Genomic DNA, 21,569 nt, shown 5'->3' on the forward strand with positions numbered 1-21,569 from the left:
CAGCCTTTGCTCAATTGTCAGCTCATTTGGGAGGACTTCCTGACCATTTGTTTAAAATAGCAACCCTCCCTGCCCCCATGTATTTTTTCTTTTTCTCTGTACAGTGCACCAGATGTTATCACATCTATACGTTGTACCCCTGTCTCTTCTCTCTAGAATGCAGTCTCCATGAGGGCAGGGCTCTTGGTCTGGCTCATTCATGCTGTTTTCCTAACACCTAGAACACAATCTGCCATGCATCATCATTAAGGAAGATCCAGGCAGTGAACTCATAAATGGCCTTAAGGAAAATCTGGACTTCAGAGGCCCTGGATGTCACTGTGCTAAGACCCTAACCCATCCTTCAACAGAAAGTGCTCTTGGTCATTTTCAGCATTCTTGTGTGCTGCGGGGACTCTGGGGCCTGGCATGTTCCTCTTCTCCTCTCACATACCTGTCCTGTGGATCGCCATGGGCTTTACTTTGCAAATGGCCAGGAAAGTCATAAAGCACTCATTAAAGCAAGAGAGGGAATTGGTCAGCCCACCCAATCCAGCCTGGCTCAGCTGACCCCCAATTTATCTATTCCAGTATTGAGTGGGGTGCTATTTTAGACAGGAAGGTATAAAAATGAGCAGAAATCCAGTGGCTCGCCCTTCCACAGCAGAGCCAGATGCTGATAAAAATAATCATGGAATTAGAAACATTTTAGTATCTAATCAGAAGGACAAGTGGAACAAACAGGGGATGGGTGATGACAGATCACAAAGGCCTGACTTGGCAGGAGGTGGAGGTGTCCAGGTAGGCTTCCCCAAGGAAGTGACCTGTGAGTTGTGAGTTGAGATCTGAAGGTGGGCTGTTGAAGGGGCTGTGGGTGAGAACATTCCAGGCAGAGGGAACAAAATGTGGGAATACCCTGAGATAGAAAGGATTGTGGTGCGACTGAGGAACTAGGCAAAGGATGGCAATTTCTTCTTGCCTTCGGCCCCATCCTTGTAAGAAACATCTGCCTCATTTTTTGGGGGGTCAAGGTTCGAGATGAACTTGTCTGTTCTCAAACTCTGAACCTGGCCATCTGTGCCTTTGGAAGGTTCTCCACACCTTCTGGATATTTGTGCCTTTCCCAGGCTCTTTGTGCCTAGGAAAAGTCCCAACCAGGGAAGAAATAAGGCCAATCCCTCCCTGCAGCCTGGATATCTTTCTGCCTCTGTTCCACAGCAGCTTCCATCCCTAACGCCTCTGAGAGAGCCCCCACGGCCTCTCAGCTCCATTTCTTGAGGAAATTTTTCAATTACAGGGTAATTGAGCCAGAGGTATGAAAACAAACCACCACCACATTGGTGCAGGGATACCGCCTTTACTGGCTGAGGGCTAGAGCATGGGATTAACATTCTAGAGCTTCTAACAGAGCAAGCCTTTTAAAAACATAGAAGATGCATATGCTAATTATTTAATTATATAGTTAGTTAGGCCTGAGTTGTGAAAATTTCTGTCTGGGGAATTACAGTGCATAAACCTTTAATGAATGGCATGAGAGATCCATTTTCTAAAATGAGACTCTCTGTGTGAGTATGACGAGAAATGGCACCATTTTGGTGGATGAGCATTGTGGCTTTCCCAGTGACCAGATGTTGATCTTGGTAGTGATTTGAAAACAATTATCCTTGACCACACAGAAGGGAGGGGATACTGTTCTACACACTCCCTGCTGCCAGGGCAGAGATCCTCCATGTCATGGTGGCATCTTCCTAGCAAGAGTAGAAAGAAATGTCATCCTGCCTGGGTCTCACCTGCGGGCAGGTAGGACCTATTTCCACAGTCATGGCCACCTCTACCTCCAGCAGGGATTCAGCCCCATTACAGGGTAACCTCTGTGTGTACATTATATATGTAGGGAATGAAGCCTAAATAACCGTCACAAAGGTACTTTTTGAGCACCTACTGAATACCAGGCCGTCTGTGACAGTTCCTGCATTCAAGCAGCTTCCAGGTGGAAAGGGAAAGAGCAAGGGAGCAAGAAATGAGCTCTAAGTGTGACGAGGGCTGGTGTGGGGTCTGAATGCATGGGCGCCTTTCGGTCCCAAGCACCACCCAGGCCTCAGAGAGTGGCTCCTGGCCTAGAGTTCTCAGATATTTGGAAAACCAAGGAGGTTAAATGGAGTTAGGGAGTGATAAGAAAGAGGACAAGGATAATTTTAGTATTTCTAAATCCCTAGTGCCGGCCTACATTTTCTGGTGCTAAGGGATTATCATAAATAAAAATGCTACTTATGAAGAAAGTCAGGGGCTGAAATGGCGTTGGTTTGGTGTGATCAGATAGATCAGATACAGAGTGCAGAAAGTCTTGTTACACACATCGTTTTTGAAGCGTAGACTTCTCCCCCTGAATATCCTCATTTTCCTCTTAAAAGCTTGATAGCTCCTTAGACCATGGCACCAAGGCAACCAGTGGCTAGATTCAACCTCTGGATCACTGCAGACTGGCACTTGGGAGGTGGCGCTTTGTTTCATGAGCCTGATTTTTCACTTCTAAACTGGCTGTTTGGGCATGCTGTGGACAAAACCCAAGAAAAAGCAATAATTGAGTATTGAACCATTGTCATGGAATGGCTAATTTGGCCATAAATCCTCCCGTCCCGTGACAGAGCACTCACCAGTGGAAATGCCTGAAGAAGGAACTGTTCGTTTGGACTAATGGTTGCTGATCTGTGTGGACTATGTAATCCGCACCACACTCTAACTTTCCCTTTTACCTAGTGATGTATTTTATATGGAAACAGACCAACAGATGTCTTTAACATTTCAATCCCAACATAGCCAAATTCAAGATCCTTGCCATCTAGTTTGAATAAAGGCTCACCTAAGTGGAGGCCATGAGACATCACAGGGCCTCATTATTAAGTCTTTCATGCTTGAGAGGAAGGTGGTCTTGGGGGCACTTGGCGGCGTGTCCCAGCGTCTTTCCCCTTCCCCCTCCTTTTTTGGTAACAGTCCCTCCTTCTTGTGGGGACCTCTTCTCTGCTCCAGGTCACCCAGGTGGGGCTGTGAGCTCCAGTGTGCTACATCTTGCTGGCCATATGGAAAAGTGTGTTATCCCATGTCCTTCAGGGGCTACAGACATAGCCTCCAGACATAATCCCAGGAGTAGACCGTGGCTCTCCTAGAATTTGGTAGGTGCCTCGATGCCTCCTGAGTCTTCCCCAGGGTGGATGTAAGGATGGCAGAAGAAAGAAACTATCTCTTTCTCCCTCTCTGTGGGGCTGGCTCATCTGGGGCTGCTGGCAGCCATGGCCCCCACCCCATGGGAAAGGCCCATCTGTTGCTGGAGAGAGTGAAGGACACACACAGGGAAGCAGAAACAGAGGGAAGTGAGTGGTTGGCTGCTCGAATGGATGGGCATGGGTACGAGAGAGACAGGTGGTGACAGAGGTGGAAAGAAAGACAAAGAGAAGTTGAGAGCCTTCCTTTCCCCAGGTTCGCCACCCTGCGCACAGTTGGACTACAGATTCCACCTGCAAGGTGCTGATTCTTCAGCTCGTTTTTCATTTTGGGCTCACCCAGTATTCCTCATAGCCTAATAACTGCCTTTATTTGCAAGATAATTAAAGGAAGGTTATGATCACTTGAGAACAAAGGTGCTCTGACTAATACTCAGAGAGGAATCTCTACAAAATGGAAAATGCCTTTTAGTTGAGCACCATCACAAGACACCTTCAGAAGGGGCCCACTGCGGCACTCCCAACATCCTGAATGCCTATGCTGGGAAAGACTAAGGCTGCCATCCATCCAGCCTATCCCAAATGAGGACAGTGGGATACGGTAGTTTTGTGTGATTTGAAAGATACTTCTTGGGAAATATTTGGTGGTCGAGGAAGTGGGGAAAGATGAATCCAATGAAGCTGTTTAACAGGTTTCTTTACTGCAGGACTTGTCAGAGCCTTTACAATGCTAAGGTGCAGTGTGAGTCTTCAAGAGGAGACTAGAAAATACAGCATTTCCCACAACATTTAATCATGGGAGCCTTTACAGTTCATTAACATTGCACAGTAGTAATGTGGTTCAAGCCACTACATTAGTGTTGGAGACTCGGGGACACTGGGGTAACACAACGACTGCCTGACCTCGGAACTGAAGTCCACCAGGGCTCTCCCATCACCTTCACCTTCTCTCCTGCAAATGTGCTGCAGAAACAGACATACCTGTTGAACGAGGAGGAATCTTCCTGGCAAGGCCCTTGCCTCTCAGCAAAGGTGGCACAAGTCTCTGACAGTGACAGTAAGACGTTGGCTGGGATAGACAAATCGCCAGGTCTAAGAGGGATTGCACCAGAGCATTCTCATCTAATTCTAACAAACATCTTAGTGGTGCCCAGGAGAGCGGGCCTAGGTGACGTATGGCCACTATTATGGCACCCAGTTGGCCAAATGTCTCCAACTGTGATGGACGTGCATCTGGAAGGTCATTACCGCAGGCATTGGAAATGCCCTCTAATTTTAGAAACTCTAAATAATTCATATTGGCAGCTGAGAAAAAAATTCCAGGCCAGCCTGGGTCAATTCCGTCAAAGCGAATTTGCCTTGTTGTTTGGTGTTGCGGACCAAGTCACGGCAAAGCTGTGGAATGATGTTGTGGTTTCGTTCTCCTGCACATGAAGATCCGCAGATATCACTGTACAATGGAGCATTATTGTTCAATTTGGGAAAACTACACAGTGCACTAAACAATGCTTTTTCTCTTTTTTCCTAATTTTTGGGTCAGTATTTTCCAGTATGATACTTCCAGGTATGCCTACACATGTATGTGGTTCCTCAGGACCATCCTACAGCAGTTATTTGAATGTTTCCTTAGGATTTTTAGCTGTAGAGGCCAGAAAGTTCATTAGGGTAAGGAAGTCCCAGGATAACACCCCCAGTGCCATTCTCTAACTGCTCTCAGGAGTGGATTTGAGTCAGTCGACTTGAAAGCCTGTAATAAAAGGGAAAAGGAGATGAGGACAACCTTGGGGTCCACCTGGAAACCAGAAACCTGATGTGGAATGGGAGCAGCTGAGGGCCGGAGAGACTCATCTTAGATCAAAGTGTAGGTTCAATGGAGGCAGTTAGTATCATGGACATACAATGACAACAACAAGACAACAACCACAACAACAAGCAGTGAAGGGCACTTTCCATGTGCCTGAGTCTGTACTACACAATTTATATGGCAAGGGCTTGCCTTTAGGACAGGGAGAGATAGGTTCAAATGTCAGCTCTCCTACCCACATATCCAGTGACAAACCCCTGAGTCTCAGCTTCAGTGAATCTTAGTTTCTCCTCCTGCAAATGGGGATGATACCTTCCTTGTAAAGTTATTGTGAAATATAAATCCATGCATTTGAGACCATTTAAAGCAGGTGCATTGCACGAGACATTTAGTGGGTGTTCTCAACAGGACCAGCGGGGCTGGCTCTTGGTGTCAGATGAAGCCCTGTGGAAGCAAGGTCAGAGTTCAATTTTTGAATGTGCCTGGAGTCGGAACTTGGGTCAGGCTTGGGAGTATGCTCTTCCCTGAACATATCCAGCAGCTCTGGCACTGGAGGGTCCAGGCTGGGGTTTTTTTGTTCACTCCATTTCAAGCCTAGCCTGTGTGATGTGGCAAGCACTCATGTGGGGCACCTGGGACTTAAGGATTAATCAGATGTGCTGTCTGTGCATGTGTATTTGGGTTCAAGCAAGACCTGCCCCATCTCCACTCTGAATCTTTCTTGGAAACCTCTTAGAAGACGTACCTGGGAGCCCCCATGTCTTTCTCATGTGCAGGGAACATCACATCCTCATGAAATGAGCCATCTCCATGCAGATACAAAGCCCGGTGCGCAGGAAGCACTCAGCCCCGACACTCTGGACTCCACCAGGCCAGCAAGGCAGAACCGAAGGAACCGGTTGGCAATTATCTGGATAATTGGACAAAATTGGATTGTTTTTTCTTTTTTTCTTTCTGGTCCTGAATAGTCCAAGTCACTGGGGCTGTTCTCTCTGTTCTCAGAGAAAGAACCACCAGGACCCCATCTGAGTGTCCCTTTGTTAGCCAAAGGCCCCAGTTCCTGTGCCTTATTAGGGCAGTAAACAGAGAGATGGTGTATCATAGAGACTGTTGTCCCTCTGCCAGCGTTAAATAATTCTAGTAGCTGCTTGATGGGGTAAAGCAATTACGATGCATTTTTCATTCAATCAACTGAATCAATTAATTGCTTTACTCACATAGGAACAACAAAAAACAAATCCCAAAGCCTTCTTGTTAAACAGTAAGCTTGCGAGATAGGCTGCTTTTAAATCCAACATTTACATGAAATTATCTTCTTATATAATTAACAGCTACCAGTTAATAAACCTGCCTCAGATAAAAGAGTAGCCTATAAATGAACAAAATGAAACAGCACCATTTAGCATGCTGAAGGCAATAGGGCAGGCGGGGTCCGTCAGGGCTGAGAGGCCTGCTGAAAATCCTTCCAGAAGAGCTGTTTCTTGTGTTCATGTAGATAGTTGAAAATTAGAGGGAGAGAGAAGAGAAGGAATAATGAAGAAGGTTATCATTTAAAAATCTTTTGCTTGAAAACAAGGCCGGGCATAGTGGCTCACACCTGTAATCCCAATGCTTTGGGAGGCTGGGGCAGGTGGATCGCTTGAGTTCAGGAATTTGAGAGCAGCCTGGTCAATATGGCAAAACCTCATCTCTACTAAAAATACAAAAATTAGCAGGGCATAGCACATGCTTGTAATCTCAGCTACTCAGGAAGCTGAGGCATGGGAGTCACTTGAACCCAGGAGGTAGAGGTTGCAGTGACCTGAGATCATGCCACTGGACTCCAGTCTGGGCCATGTAGCAAGACCCTGGCTCAAAAAAAAAAAAAAAAAAAAATCTCCTGGATGAATGCTATATTATTGCACTTCTTCAGAGACTGTGTGTGTGTGGTGGGATCCCTCTTTGAAAGTTCTTTACATATTGGTAAATATTTTGTTCCTTCCAATAGCAAAAGATCTAAATTTCATGGATTTCCCACAAGAAGAACTTGAGGACTGTGTTGGTACAGAGGCCCTCCTAAACAATCCTTCCTTGTGCTGGGCCCAGCTCACCTTAGGAACAGCTGCAGCATTTGAAATGAAAAGGCCCGCATTACTCCTTGGGAGCTTTTTTGCAAACAAGCCTGTAAAAAGAGCCAGGCTGCAGCAGCTCTGGGTGAGATTTTACCCAAGGGGATTCTACAAAGTGGGAGGCAAACCATTCCACCTCTAGAATTCAATATTTATGCCCTCATCAGAGGATGCTCATGACCTTTTTTTCCAGTTGTAATGGGGGGAAAAAAAGGAATATATATTGAAGAAAAAATATTTTAAGGAAAACCTCTCTCCTGATAAAAAGGGGGACTCTCAAATGCCAAAACGAAACCCAAGATGGGGGACACCCCATTTAGGTATTTTGAAGGGGTGATTTCTCTGCTGCCAATGGAACCTGACAGAACATTCTAGCTACTTGGTGGGGAAGTGGTTTTGTGTCAGGCTAGGGTGATTTGTGTGATATTTCGGTGCCATTATATCCCAGTTCCTCGTCTTATCCCAATAATTCAGGGGCTCTATTCATAATGGCCAGGATCCCCTAGACCTCTGAGGAGAAACCATCTAATCATAGGAGTCCACAGTGAGAGGGGCCTGGCCAGCTCTCTGTTGACATCAGCTGTGCTGTCCCAGCAGACATCACAAGGGCACAGCAACTTCCAAGTGACCCTTTTCCTGCAGTGTGGGGCTCTCCACCCCAGTCACCGTGGCGTGGGAAGACTTCACTCCGACTCTGAGTAAGTAATGCCTCCTGAATGAGTATGTCCCTTTTCTGAAAAAAAAAAAAAAAAAAAAAAAAAAAAGCAAAACAAAAACCAACAAAAACAACTCAACAATGGGGAGGGGAGGTGGTCTCAGATCTAGAATACAGCCGTGAATACCTGAGATGGAAGCCGCTTCCCTTTTACAGTGTGATCAAACACGAAATGGAAGGCACAGTGCTCCGGGAACTCTCCCCGGCCACTACAATGGAAGATAATTAGTGTCATCATTTTCTATTTGCAACATAAACTCAATCTGCTTTCCTGGTACCTCCATAGGTGATGCGCCTGATCCAGGTGTGAAAATTGTAGCTCCCCTGGTTATGTCAGTCCCTTTGTTTGTCTGAAGCGGGGGGCGGGGTCATTCTGCTCTTCTTCAAGGCTTCATCTGAAGATGTGCAAATGTTTTCTCCTGCTTAACTCTGTCTGCACCCGTGGTATCTAGAGGAAGATTATAGACCACCACTCTATAATCTATTCTGGGAGTGGGTGGGAATAATATTAGTTTTTATTGAGTGCTCACTATGAGCTTGGCACAGGGCTGAGCTTTTCACAACTTTTATCTCAGGGTATTCTCACGACAGTCCTGCCAGGGCAACTGCTGTTATCACCTTCGTTTTACAGATGAGGACATGAGGGAGTTTCCGGGATGGTAAAGATCCGTTTCATGATCTGGGTGCTGGGTGCTGGTTGCATGGGTGTGATGTGTTTGTGAGAATATCAAACACTTGTGGGAGGGGCTCTTTACAGAACACATGTTATAGTTCAATACAAAGTAAAAAGAAAGGCCACTAAAACAAATGGCTGTGTGCCAGTGTCGCTGGTTGAATGGTGGCCCTAAAAAGATGTGTCCATGTCTTAACCCTTGGAACCTGTGGATGTGACCTTATATGGAAAGGGGTCTTTAAAGATGAGATCACCCAGGATTATCCAGGTGGGCTCTAAATCTAAAGATAACTGTTCTTAGAAGAAACACAGGGGAGAAGAGAGGAAGCACTTGTGAAGACAGGTGGAGTGGAGCGATGATGTGGCCACAAGCCAAGGAACGGCAGGGCCACCAGAAGCTGGAAGAGGCAATGAAAGATCCTCTTCAGAGGGAGCCTGGCCCTGTGATACCTTGATTTTGAATTTCTGGCCTCCAAAACCATGGAAGAATCCATTTCCATTGCAAGCCATGCAGTTTGTGGTCATTTGTTATGGCAATCCTAGGAAACTAATATAGCCAGGTAAACTTGGTCCTCTGTAGGTATGAGCGTACAGTAAATTTTTCCTGTAGGAGGTAGGAATGTTTTATGTGATGACTCAAAACCTCATTCTGGGTTTCTTGTGGAGAATGGATACGGGAGACAGGAGGCAGGGAGGCCAGCTTTGTCCTTTACTGTATAAAAAACACAGCCTCATGCATCAATTCCTTTTAAAAGTGACATTTTTTTCCTAGCCAAAATTCACTCAGGAGGGTGGAAAGAAGGAAAGAAAGTGGCCAACTCCCTCCTTTGGACCTGAGGCAGAGCAATGCCACTTTCTTAACTTCAATGTTATTGAGGTATAAACTACATAAAGAGCACAGATCTTACCTGTATACTTGGGTGGGTTCGATGAACTTATGCAGTAGACAGGCGCGTAACCAACCCCTTAGTCAGCATTTCCAGCATCTCACCTCCAGCTCCAATCAACCACTGATCTCATTTCTTTTAGCATAGACTAATTTTGCCTGTTCTTAAGCAAACTCCCTATAAATGAAATAATACATTCCGTACTCCTGTGACTGGCTTATTTCATTCAGTATAATGTTTTTAGAAATTCGTTCATGTTCTTGCTCTGTACTTTGTACATTTTTATTGCTGGCTAGCATTCTATTGTGTGAGTATACCAGTTTATCAGTTCTCTTGTTGACATACATAATATTTTGGTTATTTCCAGTTTTTTTCAGTTGTGAATAAAGCAGCCACAGACTTTCTTTGTGTGGACATATGCTCTTATTTCTCCTGGCTAAATGCTTAGGAAGATAAGTGGATCATAATCTGTATAAGAGGCAGCCAGTGGTTTTGCAAAGTGTTTGTATCTTTTTGTAGTCACACTAGCAGCATATGAAAGCTCTAGTTGCTTCCCATCCTTGCTAACTCTTGGTATTGCAGGTCTATAGTTTAGACATTCTAGGGAATACAAAAATGATATCTCATTGTGGATTTCATTTTCATGTTGCTAACAACTAATGATGTTGAGCAATATCTTTCCTTGTGCTTTTTGACCAGTTGTTTATCTTTTCTGGTGAAGTGCCTGGTCAAGTCTGTTGTTCATTTTATTTACTGGGTAGTTTCTCTTATTGTTGAGTTGTAAGTGTTCTTTATATGTTGTGGATATAGGACCTTTGTTAGATTGTGTATTACAATATTTTCTCTCAATTTGTGGCTTGTCTTTTCTTTTTCCTTTTTTTTTTTTTAAGACAGTGACTCTGTCACCCAGGCTAGAATTGCAATGGTGCAATCTTGGCTCACTGCAACCTCCACCTCTTTGGTTCAAGTGATTCTCCTGTTTAGCTTCCTGAGTACTGGGATTACAGGCATGTGCTACCATGCCTGTCTAATTTTTGTATTTTTAGTAGAGATGGGGTTTCACTATGTTGACCAGGTAGGTCTCAAACTCCTGACCTCAAGTGATCCACACACCTTGGCCTCCCAAAGTGCTGGGATTGCAGTCATGAGCCACCATACCTGGCTGTTTTTTCATTTTTAAAGTAGCTTCTTTTGAAGAGCAGAATTTTAAATTTTGATGGAGTCAAATTTATGATTTCATTCTTTTAGGGTTAATTTTTTTTGTGCCCTAAGAAATATTTGCCTACCTCAGGATCACAAAGATTTTTCTCCTAGATTTATTTTAGTCCTCACTTTTGCATTTGGGTCTCTTTTGAATTATTATTATTATTATTATTATTATTTTACATGACTACCGCAGCAAAACTAATTTTCTATATGGTGTGAGGTAGGGATCCAGGTTCATTGATGATTTTCAACTAAATTGAAAGGCACAGGTGTACAAGTGAAGAGGGCAGGTGAGAGAGATGTTGGTTTTCAGTCATCAGCCAACTAATTTGACATTTCTTTTGAGAATTTACTGGGTGCCAGTCACTGTGCTAATTCTAGAGTTACATAATGGTGACAAAACAGACATGTCTCTTGCCTGTATGGAGTTTATTATCTGGAGAATAGACAAACACTTATGAAGGAGTTACACAAATAAATATAAAAAGACTTCTGTGGTAAGAATAGGAAATAGAGGTCCCTAGTGTCCAATATAACTGGCAGACTTTCTGTGATGACATGAAGACATCATAGTTGAGTCGAGATTTGAAAGAGAAGTAGGTAACTAGGCAAATGGGTGGTGGTAGGGAGGAGGGAAGGGGCATCAGGCAGGGGAGGAAAATGGGCTGAAAGACCTGGTTGTGTTTACATGTCTGGCTGGAGGCCACACATCTGAGGTTTTGTAGTCAGTGCTGAGAGTTTTGCTTTGATCCTTAGAATAGTAGGAGAGCAATGAAGAGTTTGAAAGTGTGTGTCTGCACATGCATGTGTGTGTGTGTGTGTGTGCATTTTGCACACATTTCTCCTCTGCACAGGGGAGGACAGGTCAGAAGGACAGAGCAGATGGCTCTGATCCATCACATGCTAGGCTGGTGTTGATGGGGGTGTGGTTCTTGGGGGAGACTTTGTGTTTTGCTGCAGATGAACCTGGTCTTGGGACAGAAACCATGGTAGATGCAATTGCAGTGACTGTACCAAGGACAGATCCCCAGACCCCTTATTCCCCAGGGAATAAGGAGAGGAGACACCAGGGCCATGTTTGATAGTTTGTGAAACCTTTTTTTATAGTCATTCTCTCATTTCACTGCACAACAATTTGATGAGGGAGGAATTGTTATTTATGTTTCTTAGAGTTTTCTATTTCCAGAGAAGGAAACTGAGGATGAGAGAAGGTGGGCTGTGCTTGTGATTACTTAACCAGGTAGTGGTGACACCAAGATGCAGACCCTGGTCTTCCTGCTCTAAAGGCCCCTCTTTCTCCAACGTAACCCATAACTGGGAATCATGTTATGGGTTAGAAGCATTTTCTCAGGCTCTAAATTCTCCCTGGGCTCCTGCTGCAGGACCATTCCCTTGGTTCGGAGCAGCTGTCAAGACAACTGTACCTGGTAACTTAGGGCTCAACAATAGTCTTGTGTGAGGACTGAAAACCCACCCAATGATTCTCAGTTGTTCCAAACCACCTGGGCAGACCTAGCCAGGAGCCTCCCAGAGGTATGGTGGAGGGAGCCCGGGACTTGGAGTTTGGCAGACCCATGTCCCAATCCTGTGGTTCCACCCCTCGGCCATGGAGCTTGGACAAGTCGCTTAGACTTTCTGGGCTTCAGTTTGCTTATGTGTAGAGGGCAGATTATGGTAGCATCTACATTGCCAGGTAGTTGTGAGAAGAGAATGGGAGAACTGTTTCAGGTGAAAATACTATCCTAGTGTGTGGCTCACAGGAGGAGCTTAGTAAATGCGAGTTGTTGTGGCGGCAGCATTGTTCTTATCATTTACTGGGGGGAGAAGGTTAGTTGTACGGTCATGGTGCCTTTATCATCACCATTACTGGGGGAAACAGACACATTGATTTATCCTGGAAAAGTTCTCTATTCCTGCTGGCCAAATGCTGACTTGGAAGGACATGGAGCTCTGAGGGTGCTTGCAGTTCCACGCCATCTGGCTGATTTGTGGTAATAATCCTTTACGTGCGTGGAGCACTTTTCCCTTTGCAAAGCACCGTCATGTCTCTTATGCCATTTTATCCTCAAACAACCCTCCGAGGTTGGCCGGGCAGGTGTGATTATCCCCATTTTCTAGATGGAGACTTGCAAAACAAACATGATTTGCCCAAGATCACAAGGAAAGATGGTGATGAAAGGCAAGGTGAAAACTTAGCCAGGTCTCCTAACTCATTTGTAGCAGTGTGGGCAAGAGGCATAGGCTGACTATGCAGCATTCTTTGAGAAATAATTTCGGCAGCCACCATTTATTGAGCATCTATTGCATGCTCGACCTGAGGGTAGGGTAGGTGTATCATGTATGTATTTACTCATTTAATTTCCTCACCAATCCCATGGGGCTGATATTGTCCTCATTTTACTTATGAAGAGGCCGAATCCCCCAGAGGTTAGTGGCCAGAGATCCCTGAGCAGGTGAATGAGATTTGGGATTTCCATTTGAGCCAACACAATGGCAAAATTGGCCCTCTCTTTACTCTCCTGGTCGCCCCTGAAAAGAGAAAAGGATGACAAAAGGGTGAGTGGCAGGAACTGCCAGAATGGACATGGGTTTGAGGAGTTTCCTATTTCTAACTGGGCTAAATGAAACCTTTATCTTCATGACCGTCGCTATCATGGCTGGGTTGATGTCTGGGTATCTGTTTAGGAGCTAACAGGTTTAGTTTTATTGTTTTGTCAAAATACTACAGAAATCAATATATCTCCATAATTCAGTGTTATACCAAGAGGCATTTTTTGCCATATATAGCAAAAATTGTATTATACTTTTGAGATCCGAGGTAATGATGACAAAGTGTTCTGTGTTCAATTCTAGCATTAATGTCTGGTTTGAACAAAGCTTGAAATATGATCTCAGAGCTAAGAGGCTTTAATATTAAGATCTTTAACTGTAATTTATGTGACAGAAGATGGGGTTTAGCATAATAAAATGTAATGGGCTCTTCAAATGAAGAGGACGAGAGACAATTGAAAACAAGGTAAAAATGGTAAATTATAAATAACGGTAAATCTACCTTTATGTTGTTACTTCATTTATTTTTGATTTGTTAGATAGGCTCTATAATTTCTCATTTTCCCATGTTTCAGAACAGGGTATTTCTCAAATGGTGCCTATTTGAAATGAGAGCCCAGAATCACCGTTAGCCTTAGCTTGCTATTTAAGGGGTATGAACATTTCCACCACAGTTCGCGTTTTCCATTTATGCTAAGATTTGATCTGATTGATTCTATTGATCCCTTGTTCTCTCTTCCTTTGCCCCTTTTCCTTCTTGATATTTATGGGTTTATTTATATTTTTCAAGTCAGCTTCTACATTTAAATGCCACGATACACATTTCTATACAGGTTGTGTCAACATTAAGGAATTTAGGCCAAACTCTAGAAAATTCAATTCACAGAAAGAAGAACAAGCAGATTTGCTAACTGTAAGGGATGCCAGTGCTATCATTCCTGTGCATTCAATTTGGTTTTGAGCTTCCCAGCTGCCAAGGGCATGATGGTTTATGGAATTTTTATTATACTCTAGAAAATAAGGTGGCAATTCTTTGAGAAAGAATTTCCTAGAACTTAACTTGTGTGATCTTGAATAATAAACTTTTATTTTTCTAGTCTTGCATTCTCAAAATTTGTTTGCTTCAAGATTTGGAAATAGGCAGAAGTGGTATAGAAAATTAAGAAAACTTTTAATATGACATTTGTCCTCCAGGGCTATGTTTCTTGTTGTTGTCGTTTTTGCAAGAGCCTTGATTCAGTCAGGTTAGCAGCAATGAGCCAGACTGCTTGCTGCCAGCACTATGAAGACGTCTGGGCCCCGCAGGGTAGGAAAGACAGCATGGAAGAGAACTAGAATCTACTTCCCACCATTGCATTTGGCAAGGGCATTGGAACATAGTCTGTACCCATTTTGAAGCTTTCACTTTACTTGAAAGTGATCTAAGAGGAATTGATTGGCCTGGATCTTCCCTCTCCTTCCCTTGGGGTTGACATGGGTCTTGGTAGCACAGGTCAAATGTGAAGATGTTTCTGTCTTGGACCAGTTGATGGGTTTCCTGTGATGTCACCAAATGCATTCTTACAGTTGCATTTGTCTACTGGGGATGACTTTTGCCTGAGGACCTCCCAAGCCCTAAAGATCTGTCTTGGTTATAGTTCTCTCCATCTCTCTAGGCAGTGATTTTTTTATTTTAATTTAATTCAATTAAGGATTTTTTTTTTGGAGACAGGGTTTTGCTATGTTGTCCAGGCTCATCTTGAACTACTGGACTCTAGGAATCCTCCTGCCTCAACCTGAGTAGCTGGGGCTATAGGTATAGGCCACCCAAGCAGTGACTGCTGAGATGTAAACATTTTGGGAAGGGCGAGGAAGCTGCTATCAGACGTGAATGGCCCTGATGAAGTAGTTGGTGGGAACTACTTTACCTGGACCATTTCCTCCCAGGGTAGGAAGAACTTTGGCTGGGTGCTTTTAGGTCTTCCAAGTAGAAAAGGAATCAAATGCAGGGGATCGGAGGTTCTTAATGGCCAGGAGAAACTCTGGGAAGCAGCTGCTTGGTATGCGATTCAGTGTCTCTCTCAAAAAGTGCCCATCCTGTGTCTCTGTAACCTCAGCAGAGCCACCTTTGCAATTGCTTGTAGTTCCAAAGTGGGTGATTCAATGTCTGTCCACCTATCTGCCTGCAACTGCCACTGAGATCAATAAGGACTTCCGCTTCTTTCCTCCTTCCAGATCTTACACAGCAAGTTCACTGATGGACCCTAACCCAGAGACACACAGGGACAGGGGTTTCGGGAAACGTGGCTTTTCCCTCCGGGCAGAGTTGCGGAACATGAGGCTGGGATGCTCAGGGGCCACTGAGAGCCCAGGGGATTTCCTCATCTCTGTCCAGGGACTGTGGCCTTCCTCTCCTTCCCCCACTGCTACCAGCCCATGAGGGCCTGGTTTTGGGTACAGGGTAGATCTTGATGGGCATGGCCATGCTCAAGCTTCCACTCGCCCACCCCAGCCTCCCCATTTCCTGGGTCTGATATTCTTTCATTTTTGAAGTCCTGGAGTATGCTGGGGTCAGCTTTAATGCCACTCTTAGGGGCAGCTGACCCCTGAAGCTGGGCAGGCCCCATTGTTTGCTCTTATGGGACCCCGTGCCCCTCCTTCACGGAGCATTCGGTTAAATGCTCATCTGTGTAATGACTTTTTACTATTCTGGGTGCCTGCTTGGCTAAATTCCATGAGGTCAGGAATTGTGTCTTTCTTGTTCACAGCTCTAGTCCCAGAATTCCCCACAGTGTGACCCTCAAAAAATATTGTTTGGATGGAGGGGTAATGTCACATTTTCCATTTTTGTTCAAAGCAAGATCACTGCTTTTGTAGGATAGTCGATTATGACATTTAATAAAGAATGGTTCATAATTTCTCCCTAGTTGCAAAGAACTCCACCATTTACAAATCACTCTCTCTGTATTCATTCATTCATTCATTCATTCATTGATCTAGGAAGTATTTTTGAAATGCCTATAATGTACATGGCAGAGTAGGTCTGCCGTTTACCCGTGATTTTACAAACTTAAGATAGTCTCAGCACCGTGGTGGGATGGCTCCTTTCTAAGTGGCTGAGAATCAACCTATATCTACCTTATTACTTTGCCAAAGGCCCCAACACTAGGCCTTTGGTTACCTCCGATCTCCAGCAATATGTAAGTGTAGACAAAATGCGGGATGGTAGCACTTATTATCAGTTGTTCTGGCTATGCCCTCTCAGTGGTAGACTGATAGAAAATGAGCTTTAGGAATCAATTCATGAGTGAAAACTGATGATTAAAAACAGGGATAATTATGATTTTTAGTGACATCTCTCTTGGTGCAAATGCGGTGTGTTTAGAATTGACTTTTGTGATTTTGAAAATATTAGCCTGCTGAAATCCCTTATTAGCCGGAAATTCTGTAGCCCAAGGAAACGTATCTGTGGCTCAGTAGTCTGGACACATGAGAAGTGTTACACAAGGGAATGTGATTGCAGTTTTCCTTGAGTACATAAATGCCGAAATGTTTAGGCAATAGTCTATTTACCGGAACTGCCGTAGCAAGGGCTAGATGTTGGAAAGCCACAGTGGGAGGGGGGGCGAGGTGGCTCCCTTAGCTGATGCCAGCCAGTGGCTCTTCCTCAGACCTCCCTTCCCAGCTCCTCTCCCTTCTGCCCATTCATGGGGCTGCTTGCTGGGTTCCCAGGCCTGTGCCAGCCCCACCTCTGCTGTGCAAAGCAAGTGAGGAGATGCTGTCTTTCAAAAGGGAGACCCAGCAGAGCCCTGAATCTTGCAGCCAGCTTGGCATCTTTTTAATTCCAGGGTCCCATGGACACTAGCTGTAAGATAAGTCCCTGAGACCGGACATGCTTTGTGGCTTTTCTACAAGGCTGAAAGGGCAGTTGTGCGATCCCAATGTCAATGTCTGCAGGCTCAGGTTCAGTTGAGTCCTCACCAGAAACCGGCAGTTGTGTCATGGAACCATTCGCTCTCCGCCGTCACCCACTCTAGCCGGAGGCATCACAAGGGGGAACTCTGCCTTGACTCCTCCTTGGTCAATGCTGGCAAAGAGATGCCAAGAGGACGAAGCCAATCATGGTTCTCAAGATGGGGTCACCTGGTCAAAGGTTCTTGGAGGCCTTATGTCCTGGGCTGGGGGCAGCATGAAGATCGATGCTGCATGGAAGGCATGGGTCGCTAGAATTCAATAAAGAATGGGTTCCATCCTGGAACTTGGGAAGTTTTGGACATTTCCGTGTAACTGTCATATTGAAGCTGGTTCACTGAGTTCTTCCTCTGCCTTTGAATTGCTGATTTTTTTTTTATTCAGTTAAAAAAGGACAAGTAAACTGATGAGCCTCTGCTGTTCCCAGCCGTGGGAGGTGGTGGCAAAGCTGGGCCCACATGGCATGCCGGATGACTGCTGAATTTGGCCAGTGCCATGCTGAGCAGGAGAGGGCATGGCAGAGTCACAGATGTAGAAGGTACCCACCTGAGGAGTTGAGAATGGAAATGTTTCCTTGATGGGTTTGCACTGCTCCCTGGAAAGAGAAGACTTGAGGAGGGCAGCAAGGTGACAGCAAGGTTTCACAGCCTCAACATACTGTCTGAATCAGTGCTTGCCCCTGTGGAGTTCTGTGTAGATTTTATAACAAGCCCATGACACTGGAGCCATGTGCCTGCCATGGGCCACCATGGGGACCTGCCATGTTCCCATGAGGAATTTAGGGTGGGGGGAGTCTTCCTGCTTTGGTCCCATCCCTAGTGATCTCTGCTTGGAGCTCATATTTCTCCCTCTACCATTGAGTGGGACCATGCCCCTCTGAATGCCCAGGGCTCCCTGTGCCTCCTGATTCTCTCCCACCTGAAACCCTTCCTGACTCCTCCCTCTACCTCTACCCAGTTACATTCTCCAGGGTCTTCAGGGTCAGGCTCAAGGTTTACCTTACCCCCAAAACCTTCCTCAGCCACATTGCCTCATTTATTCCTTTTGAGCAAATTCTATACCTCAGATGAGACCAGATCATCCAAGCAGCCGCAGGGAGGCAGCCCAGGGGCAATTAGAGCATTGTGTCTGTGGAAACAAACATGGTACTGCCCTCCCCCAACTAAGCTCTGTACTGCGTGAAACCCTGGACCCATGTCTATTTCCAGCTATCCCTGCTCCCAGGAATCAGGCCATTTTTCCACAGTTTAGGCACCTGGCCTCGACCTTTACCCCAGCAATTCCACCCAGTTATTTTCAGAATGCTTTGCAACATAGAGATGTCTTTTTAGGAGTGAGAGTATTTGCCTGCAGATCAGCCATGAGCCTGCACCCCGGGAAAGCCTTTTACAGCCACATGAAGACAGTGTGATGCTCTCAATGCTTGGGAAGGCCTTGTAATGCACGTGGGGCAGTGATTGAAGAGGTCAGAGAGAATTTCATCTCCACAGATGGGGTCAGCTAGCTGTCCAGTGTGCAAATCCAGAAGCAAGTCTCCAGTCATACCAAGGCTTCCCAGCCCTTCTCTCCTCCCATGATGGAGTTAATCCCTCCCTCCACAGCAGTCCACAAAACAAAAGGCTTTCCCAGATGTTCTCAAGAGCTCTTCTCCCATCTCTCTGAGGGCTTCCCACCATGAGGAATTCTGGGGCTCAAAGGGGTCCGGAAAGGCTCTGGGCAAGCCAACCGCAGCCGACATGAAAAGAGGTGGTTCACTTGCACACTCAGCCCCCACTCTGGTCCACGCTAGTTATTTATTCCAAAAATCTGAGATCAGCGTTTTTATAGTGAAGTTTCCTTATGTAGGGAAATGTATATGAATGACGTTTGTTCTCATTGGGGTGGAATTGAAGATATCTTTAGGTGTCACTTAATAGTCAGCGCTGAAAGGGCCTTTTCACTCTTAACCGATTTTCCTAGGATTTCTATGGGTCCAAAGTGGGCAGGGGCACAAGTATATTTGGTTCTGCAGGGCTCTTATCTCCCAGCATGGCCTTGGATTGACTCCTTTCAAGGGAGAAAACCCTCTTAATGTGTTATTTCTATAAGGAAACCTCGCTTTTATCATCATCACCATCTCACCATAATCACCACCATCTTCATCACCATCATCCCTCATTATCATCACCATCGTCACCATCTTCATCATCATCATCACCACCACCATCCTCACCATCCTCACATCTTCTTCATCACCATCATCATTACCGTTATCGCCACCACCCTCATTATCATCACCATCGTCACCATCTTCATCATCATCATCACCACCATCCTCACCATCCTCACATCTTCTTCATCATCAGCATCATTACCGTTATCGCCACCACCCTCATTATCATCACCATCGTCACCATCTTCATCATCATCATCACCACCACCATCCTCACCATCCTCACATCTTCTTCATCATCATCATTATTACCGTTATCGCCACCACCCTCATTATCATCACCATCGTCACCATCTTCATCATCATCATCATCACCACCATCCTCACCATCCTCACATCTTCTTCATCATCATCATCTTTTACTAAAGTGAGAGACAGGGCCAAGTCCATTGAACTGTGCATTTTTAATTCTGACAAGCTTTCCCTTCCTCTCACTCTCTCTAGCACTTTTCTGAGCCTCTGCTGTAACAAGTTTTAGAATTTGATTACAGCACCATCTGCTGGGTACTAGACTTCCCATTTTTCTGGGCCTTTCCTATACGTTGATGTTTACTCCTTCTTTCTGTTATTTCCTCCACTCTCTCCTGCTCTTTTCCCCCATGAAAGTAACAATTGTTAGTCTGAAAAGCTTCCATCAATTAATTCATAAAAGTGAAACTCTTCTAAAATGAGGAAAAGCTTACATCTCTTGCCAATAAATACAAAGACAATGGCCCACACTTACTGTGATGCATTTCATATAATTATTTCCCACGATCAATAATCTCATCAGTAGGCTCAGTGATGGGGACATCACGGTAATGAATGGCTGGGTCCAGTGGCCATCAGAAGTGCTGTCCTTATCCCTGTCACCTCTGTGCTGCCCAAGGGCATGACGGGAATCAAAGCTCTGCCTGGCCAAAGGATTAATCATAGTTATCCCCAACTCATATTCCTATAATTTGCCTTCCTAATGCAGCCTGCCCTGAATTGATCAGCATGGATTTCTTGCTGCACAATAAGCCACGCTTGTGGTGTAGAGGAGAGTGAGAAGGACTCTGTGTACATGGCAGGGAAGGGACAAATTGGATTAGTCACGCTCAGGAAGTAACAAAAACTGAATCATACCAGAGCACTGCTAAAGCATGTTTCTGGAAGCCAGGCTAGAACTTCTGGGGACTTGGGGAAGGGAAGGAGAGATGGCTCCACGCACTCACAATGTTCTTTAGGGCCCCCGCCAAGCCCTGGGCCTCCTGGTCTCAGTTGGGGCCACAGGAGGAGCAAGGAGCAAAGACAGAAGGAAAAGGGATTCCTTTCCTTTCCCTCCCTCCCTCGCTCCCTCCCTCCCTCCTTCCTTCCTTTTTTTCCCCCAGAATCTTGCACTGTCACCTGGGCTAGAGTGCAGTGGCGCAATCTTGGCTCACTGTAACCTCCACCCCCAGGTTGAAGTGATTCTCTCACCTCTGTCTCCTGAGTAGCTGGGATTACAGGCACCCACTACCATGCCCAGCTAATTTTTTTGTATTTTTAGTTGAGATGGGGTTTCGCCAGGTCAGCCAGGCTGATCACAAACTCCCGACCTCATGATCCACCTTCCTCGACTTCCCAAAGTGCTGGGATTACAGGCGTGAGCCACTGTGCCCGGCCAGGACTTTCTTGTTGTGACCTTTTAATTCCCAGTTCCTGAAGGGCACTGACTGCTTTTCCATAGACCTTTAAAAAACAGTCCCAGGATTTGGAACCCTGAGATGCTGCCTGCTATGGAACATGCAGGGATGGAGGCTGTGGCTTCACAGTTGCAACTGAGTGGCTCAAATCAAATAAATGCAAACAGCAGGATCCTTCCTCTTATCATACAAAAGCTACTGAATCTCCCATTTCTTTCACTCTAGATGTGGTTGTGGTGGGTAGTAGGGATAACTCTCCGTCCATGGAGTATTTCCCACTCTTAGACCATGACTCGTAAGTTTGGCCCTGGGTGGTCCATTTGGGCAGGGACTGGATCTTAACTGTTCTCCACATACTCTAAACCTTTTCTCACCTCTGTGCCTTCTCATAGGCGGGTCCCTCTGCTTGGAATTCCCTTCTCTCCATTCTTTCCCTCTAAAACTCAGCTCAACTGGCAGCTTCAAGGTGAGACCCTCATTGTCTCCCAGCAATTGGTCTGAATCCTGCTGTATCTGGTTCATCCCCGGGGTGTGGTGTGTGCCACCTTCTCTTTTAGTTACTTGTGTGCTGCCTTCATTCCTATTGAGCCAAGACATAGGAGACCCTACCTCTTCTATCT

Source organism: Callithrix jacchus, chromosome 12 (assembly GCF_049354715.1).
Source record: "Callithrix jacchus isolate 240 chromosome 12, calJac240_pri, whole genome shotgun sequence".
NCBI lineage: Eukaryota > Metazoa > Chordata > Mammalia > Primates > Cebidae > Callithrix > Callithrix jacchus.